Below are 15,200 nucleotides of genomic sequence, written 5' to 3' on the forward strand. Positions count from 1 at the left end.
AAGTCAAAGACAAGTCATACCTTGAGGAAAAGATAGTTCCAACAAAAGATTAAGAGGGAAAGAGAGAGAGAAATATCAATGATGAGAGAGAATTACTGATCTGCTGTTTCCTGTACTCCCCCTACTGGGGATCAAGCCCGAAGCCCAGGCATGGTTCTTGACTTGGGAATCAAATCATGACCTCCTGAATAATGGGTTGATGCTCAACCACAGAACTACACCAGCCCAGCTGTAGATGTTAATTTTTACTATAAAAGTCATATGTCTTCAAGGAAGAATAATTTGTAACCCAGGGTTTTAAGCGCAGATTAAAACTGCTTTAGAAGGATTCAATTTATATAATATAGGTCTCTAAAATACCTACAGAAAGCACTTGCAAAAATAAATTCATAAACAGAAACCAGAAAAGGAAATGAAAATTAAATGTGTGCCAAGAGTTAAGAGAAAACTGCAGGGAAGATACTTAAAAGTTTATAGAGAATGATTTGTTCGATGGTCATTTCAGATTCTCTTCACTCTACTTCTTTCCTATAAAGTGGCATTTTCTTCTCCAGAACTAATCAGAAGAATGTTTGAGTTTTGAAAGTACATGTTTTAAAATTGATAAAAATGATGTATTGTCTTATGTTCAAATTAGTAAATTGATATGGCACTGAATGAACAGCAGGACATAAAAACACTTTGAAGAATATTCTGAAGCATTACTGATGCTTTTTTTGCACTAACTGCTCATTTTCTAAATAGATTTATTTGATAGCTTTTCTCATTTAATAAAAGGATGAATTGGAAAAATATGAACAGATTGTAATAACCAAAAATAAATGAACTTGACAACCTGGAAGATGAGCAGTTGCCAGTGGACTGAATAATAATGTGGAGAACTTTGGCATATACGATTTATGTATGAATGAAAAATAAAATTTTGACATTTAAGTTTAGAACAGACTGCCTAGGAGTGAATCTTGGAAAAAATAACATTTTTAATGTCCTAAAAATATTTTTCTAAAATATTTTTTGACTGTGTGTTAACTAATATTTTTTTAATATCTTATCCCCCAACCTCTTTCTTTCTTCTTTCATTTCAGAAATGCAAAAATAAAATCCTATAATGAGGACTATAGTTTTGCCTATTTTGATCCTATATTATCCATAAAAGTAAGAAAATCATACTTAGATTCCTGGTAGAAATCTCTTTACTTAACTAAAGAAAGTTTTGTCAATAGAACTTTAAGGAAAAACACACACCTTCCTCCTCCCCAATGGTACAATTTTGAATTGCATAATTCAAATAATTAATGGTTTATTTTAATCTTGACAGATTTGAGAGGGGACCATTTTGGGGAATAGAAAAGAATTGTAGAATCTAGGTTTTCATGTCTCAGAATTGAAGTGACAAATGCTTTAGTTTATTATTGCTCTTAGTAAATTTCTCATCCATAGAATAAAGACACTCATGTTTATGTGGGCGCTCTCAAGTATATGGTCTGTCTGATTCTTTTAAGTGCCTTGTGGTGCAGTTGCTTTGAGCAATAAAATAAAAAATGAGCTTAAGAAATTGGAAAACTGAGTCTGGGGTTACAAGTTAGTTTTTCATCTAAAAAGAAATAATAATATAGTACCCATCTGTATTAGTTATTCTCCAGAGAAACAGAAGCAACAGAATGTGTTGCAGGAAGAATTGCAGTTTGAGTTCAAAGGCAGTCTGCTGGCAGAATTCATTCTTGGAAGGAGAGGTGTCAATTTTATGTACAGATGCTTTGCATGAGTGTCTAGCTGTATTTAAATATGATGTAAGCATAGCCAGGCATAGCTTTGAGTTGTAGATAACTGAAGAGATATGGCCCATCTACATTTGAACAATCAGAGCACCTCCATTTGAACAATCAGAAGCTCAATGCCACTGAAGGATAAACTCTTTGCATTTTCTTTGTCTTTGAGGTAGGTTTCTAGACAGGAAGCCCAGCAAAACAAGCCCTGACCTTTAGTACAGTATGCAGAAAGTGCCAGAGCCTCCCACACCTTCCTGGACCACAATTTGCCTGTAGGGTGACCAAGTGCACAATCCCTACAGTAGCCATTGCCACCTGGCAAGCCACCAATGCACTAATTTTGAAAGATTAATTTATAGCTATGAGATTTGCACATAGTTAAATTTATGAATCTATAATTTATGTATTTTTCACGAATTCACAGAGGCATGCAGTTTTAAATGATTGGAAAACAAATAAGAGTGTGGAGTAGACTTTCTTTTCTACTAAAAATGCTTGATTAAGCTGAAACCGGTTTGGCTCAGTGGTAGAGCGTCGGTCTGCGGACTGAAAGGTCCCGGGTTCGATTCCGGTCAAGGGCATGTACGTTGGCTGCGGGCACATCCCCAGTAGGGGATGTGCAAGAGGCAGCTGGTCGATGTTTCTCTCTCATCGACATTTCTGGCTCTCTATTTCTCTCCCTTCCTCTCTGTAAAAAACAAAAACAAAAAAAAAAACCAATAAAATATATATATTAAAAATGCTTGATTAAGATGTCAAATAATAAGATGTCAAATAAAAAACAACATGAACCTAAAAAAAAACACACACAACAATCAAAATTCTAATTTTCTCTAGGATGGGTATTTCATGCTATTTTTTTTTTAAATGAGATACCCAATTCTTTCTGTAAATAAAATGTCCCTCCTAACTTTTAGGTCCCGTGCTATGCTGGTCCCCAAAGCTTTTGCTCAGGCCCTTCAGTTCTGACCCCTAGAAACAGTCTTTTGGAGATGAGGGAGCAAGTGATTGGAGACAGTGTTCTCAGGAGGACTGTGTGAGGAAGTGAAGGAAGCAGAGTAGGAGTGTGGGTTCAGCTGACACCAGCCTCAGGCTGAACCCATGAGGAAGGAGTTCTGCAGCCTGAATGGTGGCCCACAGTAGTTTCAGCTTAGGTGAGATGGCTGGGACTTGGTACTTCCTATCAGCCAGCCATTGGCAGTGGCTATGGGCATTATTCCCCCAAAGCAGGAATAATCTTCCCATACATTTTTAAGCTGGGTCACTTCAATTGGTGTGTGTGATTTCTCCCAAGAAGGGTACCGCTATGAGTTCTTAGCACCTACCCTGTAAGCAAGTGGGGGTAACTACACCACCAGCACAGGAGAGTATCGGAGTGGGAAGACAGGAGTTTCCATGACATTCAATCTGCTTAGCAGGAATCTAGCGTGATCCACTTCATAGTTCCTTAAAGATCCCTGGACAAATAGGGTAGGTAATTACCCATATAAGATGGCTGACAGGGCACACTATCCATCCCTGGAATCTGAATATTCAATTCATATTTCCTTGAGTTGAATATTTCTCTCTTCACCTGGCTCTCATATATAATGGAAATTAGAGATAACATGAGATCCTTAACTCCCAAATGAAAATTAGCTTCTCGGAATTAGAAGGATCTTAAGGCAGAGGAAGAGCACTGGCTTGGGAATGAAAAAAAGAAGAAGCAAAGCTTCAAGATTTGAAGAAGTGGATGCCTCAGGGACAAAGGCACCCCAAATACCTTTCCCTCATTTTCTCCATTTGCCCAGCCGAGCAGCTATCCCAGCTACCCTGCCCTCGACTCCAGCAAGCTGGGTTATAGCCATACCCACTCAGGACGACTGCAAAGAAATGATAGCAAAGGCCTTCATTGGATTAACTATTAATAAGGCTGAGAAACAAAGAACATGGGGAGCAACATAAGAATGCTCTTTCACAGTAGAAGCTGCAAAACTGAATGAACTCCCATATGACACGAGAGGAAAAAAGCAAGTCAAAGTCTGTGAAGGAAAAGAGGAAGAGAGGAAAGGAGTCAGGGGTGTTCGTCATAAAAGGCCGTTCTTTCAAACCACCTTGACATAAATAGGCAGCCAGAAAAGTTGCTTGAGAAAAGAGATGATTTATTAAGGAACCTGAGTACAGAGTTCTTAACCAATTGTGATTTGGGGGGGGGGGGGAAGGCTTTGACAGAATTCACAATTAATGATGAAGGGAGAACACCATCACTGTCAGAGCAAGAAATTGCTGATCTCCCAACTTCGGGCTTCAGCTGTTAAATCAGCGTGTAGGCAATGAGGAGCCTACAACGAAACAGGTGCCAAGAGGAAAGTCCAGGCCAAAACTTTTGCATTCATGATGATTTATCTGGTGGGAAACCAATCCTTTTGGGATTCACATATTATTTATAACTTTTCTGGTTGTAACAAACGTCTCCATTTGAACTACATGTGAATAATTTAACTGTGCCACTGCATAAAATTTTATGAGCTGGACCTTTGTTTTATACTGATTCTCCAGTAATAGCTAACGGGAGAGAGAAAGGTAAAGAAAAAACTTCCAAAGGTTAAAAGGAGCAAGCCGCTTTTCCTGATTGGATTTGAGAAGCAAAGCTTTTTTCTGGCCAATGGAAAGAAAATAGTTGTATCTCTGAAAATGCCAAAGAAAATAATGTAACAGACCTTTTTCCCCAGTGTATTTTTCTTGGGATAGATACATAAATGCATTTTTCTTCACAAAAATTCAATTTGAATGTAAATGTCAGACAATTTGCTAGAAAGCTCTTATCTACATCATGTTTGCTGTTTTTCATGATCACTAAAATGTCTCATATTCAAACAGTACAAGTATTTCCTATACATACTATAAAACAGTAGTCATTTCTTTCAATATAACTCTAAAAAGGTGACTGCTTGAATACTAATAACAATAGCAATAATACGAGTAACATCCAATGAATGTTATATGCCAGACAATGTCCTAAGTGCTTTATGTGTATTAAATCATTTAAAGCTCAGAATATTCTTTTGAGATAGGGTGATGATTAATTTTATGTGGCAACTTGGCTGGGCCATGATGCTCAGATATTGGGTAAATACTATGTGGATGTTTATGTGAAGACCAGAGGCCCGGTGCACAACATTCATACACTGGGGTGGCAGTGGGGGACCCTCAGCCTAGCCTGTGCCCTTTAGCTGTCCGGGAGCCCTCAGGGGATGTCTAACTGGTGGCTTAAGCCCACTCCCCATTTAAGCTTTAGTTGGACATCCTTAACGCTGCTGTGGATGTGGGAGAGGCTCCTGCTACTACTACTGCACTCACCAATTGTCAGCCCAGCTTTGTAGCTCAGCGGCGCTCCCCTGCGGGAGTGAACTGACCATCAGGGGGCAGTTCCTGTGTTGAGTGTCTGCTCTCAGGTGGTCAGTGTGCATCATAGTGACCAGTCATTCCACTGTTGGGTTGATTTGCATATTGCCCTTTTATTATGTAGGATTTTGTTTTCTGGGTTGTTGGTTGGTTGTTGAGATTAACATTTAAATCAGTTGACTTTGAATAGAGCAGATTGCTCTCCACAGTGTTGGTGGGCCTCATCCAATCAGCTGGCTCCTTTACTCAGGGTCTCAAAAACTGGAATCAAGGTATCAGCTGGGCTCTCTTCCTTTCTGAAGCTTGGTGTCCTCTTCTAAGCTGTTGGTCAAGTTCATTTCCTGGCAGCTCTATGGCTGAGAGCCCTAGGTTCTTACTGGCTGTTGCTGGGAGTCCCCCTCAGGTCACGAACAGCAGTTCACATTATGGCTGTGTGCTCCTTGAAGGGAGCAGGAGAGTCTCCCTGTCCTGTGTGTCACCATGGAGTATCATAAACTTAACCTAATCAAGGCAGGGAGATGCCAGCACCTTTGCCATATTCTATTGGTTAGAAGCAAATCAATGGTCCTGCCCACATTGAAGGGGAAGGCACTTTACATGGTGTAGGTTATTGGGGACTGCATTAAGGTGTTTCTGTCATACTCCCTCACCAAAGACCTCACAGGGCTACCAATGCAGTTTAGAGAAACATAGCCCAGAGCTGCAGATGCTTCTTCCAGCTGCCATTTTCTCCCCCATTTAATTGAGGATGATATAATGAATTGGCTTTTCTGGGGCAGGATGACAATTTGCCATAAAATGCTTCGATACCATGATGAAAGGCTCTTTATAAGCCAAAGTATATTTTCCCCCCAAAAAAAAGAGAAGTAGAAAGAAGTCATCGGTTGCTAAGGAAACTACAACCTTTCACTGTGCTTACTTAAAAAAGAAACATATTCAAGACTCTCCTCTGTAGAAATAGAAATTGTGCTCTATGTTGGTGAGAATAAACAAAGAAAATTGTCATTCTTTCCTCTAAAAAAATCCATTATCTTGTGCCTTGCTGAAAATATTTTATTCTTAGGGGTTTAATTCAAAATTCACCCCTTCCCCTTTACAATTTTTGTCTTGCTTGCATATGAGACATCCTTTGAAGTTGGGAGAGTCTTTAGGTTTGGACAAAACACGAGGAGCTGAAGAGCTACTGGCAAGTTAGCAAATCCCATTCCAGGCAACATGGCTAAGAGACTGTGGGTCTTCCCCTCCTATGCAGATGCCTGGGAGCTAAGACAGGAAAGCCTCAGAGCATCCCCCCGCCCCCCCCCCCACACACTACTACTCACTCTTAGTACATTGTCAGTCTCAATGTATTATTGCTTAATAATCAATAATACAGATGCTGTGGTTCAAATACACTTTTAGAAAGGTATTTCTATTTTAAGTTTATCAGACATTTTAGCTAGAATGATTTGATGGAATGGTGTGATAGACTCTAAACACAGACCCTTTGGATCCAAGTCTTCTCCTTCAGGGCACAATAGAGGCTTCCTCTCCCAGTGCCCGCTGAGCTCCGGTTCCAATCTGCTGGGCAGACCACTGCCCTCTCTTCAAATGCAATGGACCTACTAGCTACTTGGAGGATTTTTTGGGGATGTTTTACTTATGGGAGTGTGGAAAAGAGACAAGATGGGGCAAGGAGGAGATAATAACTTCGTGTCTTGGATACAACCCTAGATAGCTTCACTTAGAGCCTAAAAATGAAGAGAAAAGACATCTGAAAATTGAGGAGAATATTATTTTGGATTGACTTTGTATGCAGTATGTAGGGCACTAATTCTGCTGTTTGTTGCTATAGGAAAAATATCCGAAAGCGGATTTTCTGTCTTCTCTTCCTATGTAAGGAGTTGTGTGCTACTGAAGATTGTTCTCACCTATTCCTCCGAAAGACCCACAACCATCAAGGGGCTGGGGAGAGGGGCTGTGGGCTCAGGAATCCACATTATCCAAAACCTGTCTTCTGGGCAAGCAGAGCACCGACAGTTAACTAATAAAGGGAATCATTATGTTATTTCTTCCATTTGTCTCAGGTGTCCCTTTCCTATATATTAATAACTTCGCTCTGTAAGTCAAGGCCTGTGCTGATAGGAAAATGTTTTATTCATTATTGTGATGATTATAATAAAGCTTTTCACTTTGAGCTGCTAACTTTTCTCTTGGAAAAATTCTCAAGTGGTTACATAGTTTAAACTGATCTTATAGCAAAATTTGTAAGTACAATACAAATAAGTACAGAAGTCCCCTGATATCTGTGAGGGATATGTTCCAAGTTCCCCCAGTGGATATTCGAAACCTTGGATAGTACCAAATTCTATATATACTATGTATTTTTCTGTACATACATCCCTATAATAAAGTTTAATTTATAAATTATGCACAGTAGTAGATTATTATGAGAACAATTATAATAATATACTGTAATAAAAGTTAAGTGAATATTCTCTCTCTCTCTCTCTCTCTCCTTTCAAAATACTATGTTATTTTCAGACAAGGATAGATGGTGGAAAATTGAAAACATGGAAAGAGCCGAAACCGGTTTGGCTCAATGGATAGAGCATCAGCCTGGGGACTGAATGGTCCCAGGTTCAATTCCGGTCAAGGGCATGTACTTTGGTTGTGGGCACATCCCCAGTGGGGGGTGTGCAAGGAGGCAGCTGATCGATGATTCTCTCTCATCAATGTTTCTAACTCTCTGACCCTCTCTCTTCCTTTCTGTAAAAAATCAATAAAAAATATATATATATTTTTTAAAAAGAAAACATGGAAAGAGAAACAGAATTTAAGGAGGGACAACCATGTGGAATAAAAAAATGCATTATTTCATTCAACATAAAACAGTTAATGTGTAATATTTAAAACAATGGTTTGAATCACTATTTGCCATAGTCTTTTATATCAAAGAACTATATGGACTAGATTTCTGTTATCATTTGATCTTGGTAAGGTTTAAATGTATAACTTTTTACAGGAGAAAGATAGCAATTTTCAACTGCATTTGCCCACATTTGGACAGACATTACATGAGACAAGATGTGAGAATAATGGAAATTATATGGAAAATTTTATCTAGGGAATATAAAAAGGATAAGAGTTTGAAAAGGCAGTATGTCATCGTGTTCCCTAATTTTCAATATTATTATAATAACTGAGAAATCAAATTTTTTACTAGAAGCTAGGAGTAAAACTGCTAATATTCTTCTAATTATAAGTTAAAGATAGCACAATGGTAGCTAATAGCACTAGACACTTTGTTGGCACTCAGTAGGAAAAGGAAACCAAATTAAAGCCACTCAGTTTGACATGGTTGCATACCAATAAGGAAGAGCTGTTTTTAAACTCTTCTTCAAAAGTGAACCTGACAGGCTACTCAAAAAATATCTAACCACATTCTCTGCCTCATGGGTTTCTGTGTTGCTGAGAAATGAAAAGCATCAGGAACATAAATGAAATGGGCAGGAAGAGTAAGAATAATTGGGAACACTTGACTGTGGTTAGCCTGTTCTGCCTAAATATACAGAATATAATGGCTTACTGTGGTAAATTGACCCACCAAATTTATTTACTGGTAGTCCAGCCACTTGTTAGTTTAGATCGATTCACAGTCTATGCACTTCTCTGGGAGAAGTAATTTCATAGACACAAAAAGGGAATTAAAGTTAGATATAATTTAACAAAACAATTGAAGGGAAACACCCTCCCACTGAGTTTGAGAAAAAAACATCTCTTTGAACATCAAATTAACCTCAATTCTAGACCACACTCAAATATTTTTTCTTTTTGGAAAAAATGTTGGAAATGGCAATAATCAGATCATTTACAAATCATTTAATTACCTTGGATCAGGTACCAAGCCATAATCATGATCTGTATATTTAGTGGTTATAGGATTTAAAATAAGATTCATCCATCAAGGTTTGTAGTCAGCCTATTCTAAAAGTTAAAAATTATGTCCTTTTCTAACCTGTTCCATATACTCAGCTGCTGTGAAGTTGTCCTGAAAAATATTTCTAATAGAAATTGATAATGAAAATGGTGGAGGTTTCAAACATGAGGTTAGAAAATATCCTAATCTTGTTCATTGGCCAGATAATTTCATGTGACATGTCAGCAGCCAGCAGAGGGATTTCATTAGAGGCTCACTGTTTCTGCCTTTTTTGCTCCGTGGAAGAGGAGCAGAGGTGCACCAGATTGGTATTTTTCAAGCCCCACACTGATGGAAATACAAATGCCGATATAACATTTTATAGTTGAAAAGGAACTTAGCAATCAACAAATGATAGATCTGAGACCCAGAGAGGTAAAACAGTTTGCCTCAAGTCATAAAGAGAGATAGAATCGAGTTGAGACAAAAGTGAACATTTCCTGGTTCTCAGCTCAGTGCATTCACAGCATGCCATGAAGGCATCAGAATTTGTTTTAATTGTATGAAGTAAATATAAAAGTATTACATTGTAATTTTCAAGACTCTTTGTGTACTTCCACAGGACATGTTTTCCAAATGATTTTGGAAGCTTAAAGTAACATCTGCTGCTCCTAAATAAATGAAAACATTATTATTCTTTATAAATTCTTCTTGCTTCCATTCTAAGTGCCAAATCAGTACACAAGCTATCAGTATATCCATTAACACACACACACACACACACACACACACACACACACACACACACTCCAAAAAATGGTTTAAAAAGTCTTATTAGGGAAGTGATGAGCTGAACTAGGGCCAAGGTTATGGCTCTACTATCTCTACTTGGATGACATCGGTGACTAATTTGCATAGTCCCACAGATGCTACACTATACAGGAACACTAAGAAGATTAAGCAATGAATTAAACATTTATTTTATTAAGGTTACCATTTAAAATGAGACAAGAAATACATTTGGTTAGAATTCAGTGTTCCTTTTGTAAATTGTTTTAATAGCAATGCTGGTGGGTTTTTTAAAGCACTTAAAAGAGTACAAATGCACACCAAAATTACTTAATAGCTTTTGGTCACTTGGAGATAAGTGGTTAAGTGTTAACAGCAAGAGTTCCAGCCTGTATTTTTGCAGAAATCACAAACTTGTTATTTGATAGAACTTTAGTGTATGCTGGTCAGATAGACTTAGACAAAAAGTTAGCAAGAAATGATATTGGATAGAACCACTAGATACCACAGAAGACTACTTAGCCTAACTTATACTTAACTTCTGACTAAAGAACAGTTCTTTTTTTAAAAATTAGTAAATTAATTATTAAAAAAATTTCATATATATATATTGATTTCAGAGAAGAAGGGAGAAAGAGAGAGAGAATCATTGATCGGCTGCCTCCTGTATGCCCTCCTGAGGATTGAGCTCACACCCTGGGTACATGCTCGAACTGGGAATAGAAATGTGATCTTCTGGATCATAGGTCCAACACTCAACCACTGCACCACACCAGCTGGGCTAAAAGCAGTTCTTATAGGAACTACTAGTATATGTTGGAGAGATGAGAGTTTGGCCTTGACATCCTCAAGTCTAGCTGTAAACCTCAATGGCTATCTAAAACTTGCCATTTTTAGTAACTTGTATAGCCAGTAACTATGAATCCATATGTCCTATTTAATATGATTCTGATTGCCGGACATGATGCTGAAGTAACATATTATTAAGGAAGCTAACTTGCAAAGTGAGGGCTTGGGAAATTTTGAAAGCTCCAAGTAATCTATTCAGATGTCAAATTTTTTTTCATGTTACTTTCTGATGAGTTCTGTGATGAAATATTTTTGTGGTTTTTAAACCTGAGAAAAAATTTTAATGAGTATGTTTTGGTAGAACATTTTACTCTCAATTCTGTCACCTTGACATTGTCACTTGGTCCAGTACATTGAGAATACCCCCAGATCTTGAAATTGGGTACAAATATTACCTCAGCTGAATAGCAGTATTTTCTAGTTACTCTTGTGATATGTCAGGGTTGGCAAACATTTTCTGTAAAGGACTAGGTGGTAAATGTTTTAGGTTTTGTAGGCCATGTGGTCTCTGCCACAACTATTCAGCCTTGCTGCCACAGTGGGGGAGTAGCCACGGACAGTAGAACAATGAATGAGCACAGCTTATTCCAATACAACACTATTTACAAAATGAGATGGTAGGCTGGATCTGGCCAAAAGTATAGTTAGCCAAACTCTATCATAGTTAACTATCTGGAGAGAAATAATTTATTTTGTTATTTTTTATTCCTAAGCTTTAAAAGTTTCTTTGATAACTCCTGGGAGGAGGATTGCATTGAATGAGTTTTGGACAAACAACTATTTGTAAATGTATTTCAATTCAGGGATATATTATATTAAGGTTAGTAGGAAGTAAAAGGAAAAAAAAATCTATTCTCTTCATTTATCAAATTATAAGGTAGTCTAAGGTTACCTTGTAGAGGATTTACAAAATAAATGTAGCTGCTTTGTCACAGCTAGTTACAGTCTGTAAGTTTACTAAACAGAATGAATTATCCAGCCCATTAATTTAAGAATTGACTTGTGTAGTGATAATTTCTCTAGTTATTGATACTCTCATTTGCAACTTGGCCAATGGAAATATAACTTTCCTTTAGAATTGCTCTCTTAGATTTTGAAAAAAAAATAGTGATGATTCGTATTTTTGAAACATATTGTTGGTCATCTGAATTTATTGTTTAGACTTTATAATACTACTATCATGTTTCCCCGAAAATAAGACATCCCCTGAAAATAATACCTAGCGCATGGAAAGATAAGACATCCCCTGAAAATAAGACCTAGCACATCTTTGGGAGAAAAAAATTAATATAAGACACTGTCTTATTTTTGGGGAAACAGGGTAGGTAATTAAATAACCATTGGGCAACAAAGTTACTTTAGGAAAACCAGATAGTCTGCCAAAATTAAAAAACAACATTAAAATCAAATATAGGAAAAGTTTGACATATTCTGCATGCTATTTTAATAAATATTTCATTTGGTATTTAGTCTCTATTTGGCTTCTGCTCTGATAATATTGTTTCTAGATATACCGGAGTGGGCACAACTAGGTTTAGAATTGTGAGTATGCAAAACACAGTTAATAAAGCTATTGTCATAATCATAATTTAAATGTCTTTTTCAATATGAACAACTATAAACCTACTTTTGCTCACCATTCTATAAATGTGTTTTTAAAAATTAAATAACAAATAGTCTGATCAAGGCTTGAGTGTTAGGACTAGCAATAGAATTGTAGCATACAATGAAAACAATAGGAAAATATGTAAATACCTTAAATAAGATTTTTATGAGTTCAATAATGAGGGGAAATGAATAAAAATGCTTGTTAAAGCAAAAGATGATAAGCTGGCATGTAAAATTTAATTTAATCAATCACCGATTCTACCGTGTTTCCCCGAAAATAAGACTTCCCCTGAAAAATAAGACCTAGCGCATCTTTGGGAGCAATAATTAATATAAGACACTGTCTTATTTTCGAGGAAACAGGGTAGAAAAAGGAAGGTATGATGGCCAGTATATAAGAGGCCCTCAATGTTCTTCCCCTTTGGTATTCATTCCCTTGTTTCCTGCCACAATGAATGAGTACTGACTTGTGTGACCTACAGAATGTGTCAGAAATGCTATGTGGCTTTTGAAGCTAGATCTTAAGAGGCAATTTTAGCATCTGATTTGCTCCCTCTTAGAGTGCTAATTTATTTTTATTGTATGTATTTAAAGTGTCTAACATAATTTGGTGTACACATACATAGTGAGATGAATACAAAAGTTAAGCTAATTAAAATATCTTCTCACATAATTACCTTTTTTATTTGTGTGTGTGTGTGTGTGTGTGTGTGTGTGTGTACATGCATGCGTGCGTGCAATCAGAACATCTTTTATCTACTCACTGATCATATTTCCAGAATTCAGTATAGCATCAATTTTTAACTTTTTTATTCTCATGGCACACATAAACTAATTACTAAAATTCTATGGCACATAAAAAAAAAAAACAAAAACATATTTTTTGCCAATCTAATTTTGATTCATAATGGACAGCTATTGTATTGGCTATTGTCATTTTTTAATTTCAAATCTAAGGGAAAAGAAGTCAGTGCCTCTGACTAAATAGTCAGGTATTGTATGTTTTAAAGATTATCATGCACACTGGTTAAAAATTGCTGGAGTATTATCTATATACTAGAGGCCCAGTGCATGAATTCATGCACAGGTGGGGCCTGGCCAGCCCAGCCCCAATCCAAGCAGATTGGGTCAGGCCTGTTGGGAGGAGGAAATGACAGGAGGCTGGCCAGCTGTCCCACTTCAATCAAGGCCTGATTAGGACTGGGCTGGCTAGGGGTAGGGCGTGCAGGTAATTGGCCAGTGGGCCCACCCCCAATTGGGGTGAGGGGTCAATTGGGGGTAGGGCTGGCCATGGGAAGGGGCTGTGGGCAATGGGGCAGGTTAGGGTGTGCTAATCAGGGGTCAGCAACCTGGGGGAAGGGCTGTGGGTGGTTGGCCAGCTAGCCCTGCTCCTGATCAGAATGGGGGGACCTATTGGGGTGGAGATGACTGGAGGGAGTGGCCATAGGCTGACTGAGGTGGTGGGGGCCCATTTGGGGCATAACCAGCAGAGTGAGGGGCCCCAGGCAGTTGGCTGGCAGGCCCTGGACCTGATCGGGGTGGGAGGGCCGATCTAGGGTGGGGCTTGCCAGGGGGAGAAGCTGCAGAAGATTGGCCAGCCTTCCCTGCACCCTATTGGGGTTGGAGGAAAATCAGGGGCAGAGCCAGGCAGTGGGAGGAGCCATCGGAGGTTGGCCGGCCAATTTGCTGGTTGCAGTGGGTGTCATAGCAACTGGTCGTTCTAGTCATTACAGCATTTTGGTCGCTGGCTTTTTATATATTTACTAGAGACCTGGTACACAAAAATTTGTGCACTCGGGGGTGGGGGGTTCCTCCACTCAACCTGCACCCTCTCACAATCTTGGGTAGGGTCCCTAAGTATGGACTGAGATCAGGGCCTATTGGGGCTTTCTTTCCCAAGGCTACAGGCAGCTGGCCCCATCCTGCTGCCACTGCATGCCATCTGTCCAGCGCTGCCCCACACTCCCCTGCCACTAATGGCCTCCCTCTGCAGATGACAGGCTGGTACACCATGGCTTGGCTGGCCTGGGCCTTCCTCTTTCTTTGCTAGGGGGCTGGGCCAGCCCTACAAGGTCTGTCTCCCTACCTGATCACCCCTAACTGCTTGCCTACCTACCTGATCACCCCTAACCACTGGTCTGCCTACCTAATCACCTCTAACCACTCTGCCTGCCTTCCTGACTGCCCCTAACCGCTTGCTTGGGGGTGGGGCCAGCCCCACAAGGGGCCATCTGCCTACCTGATCTCCCCTAACCATTTGCCTGCATACCTGATCATTCCTAACCCCTCTTACTACCTGCCTAATTGCCCACTACCACTTGCTTGGGGGTGGGGCCAACATTGACTTTTGGTTGGTCAGCCTCCAGTCGTTACTGGTCGTTACAACCCAGGGTTTTTATGTATTAGGATACTAATAAAAGCCTAGGTGGTCCTCACACCCTTGAACCTGACATCATCACAAGATGGCTACCACAAGATGGTTGCCACAAAGATGGCTGCCACAAAATTGTCCAGTTGTGGGCAATCAGGCCAGCAGGGGAGGGCAGTTAGGGGTGATCAGGCTGGCAGGGGAGGGCAATTGTGGGTGATCGGGCCAAAGGGGAAGGCAGTTGGGGCGATTGGGCCAACAGGCAGGACATTTGTGGGAGGACAATTGTGAGTGATAAAGCTGGCAGGGGAGCGGATAAGCATCAATCAAGCCAGCAGGGAGCAGTAATGGGGTGATCAAGCTGGCATCAGAAGCAGTTAGAGGCAATCAGACAGGCAGGCAGGCAAGTGGTTAGAAGCCAGCAGTCCTGGATTGTGAGAGTGATGTCCAACTGCCAGTTTAAGCTCAATCTCACAGGGATTGAGCCTAAACTGGCAGTCAGATATCCCTCAAGGGGTCCCAGATTGGAGAGGGT

Source organism: Pipistrellus kuhlii, unplaced genomic scaffold (assembly GCF_014108245.1).
Source record: "Pipistrellus kuhlii isolate mPipKuh1 unplaced genomic scaffold, mPipKuh1.p scaffold_m20_p_8, whole genome shotgun sequence".
Classification (NCBI taxonomy): Eukaryota; Metazoa; Chordata; class Mammalia; order Chiroptera; family Vespertilionidae; genus Pipistrellus; species Pipistrellus kuhlii.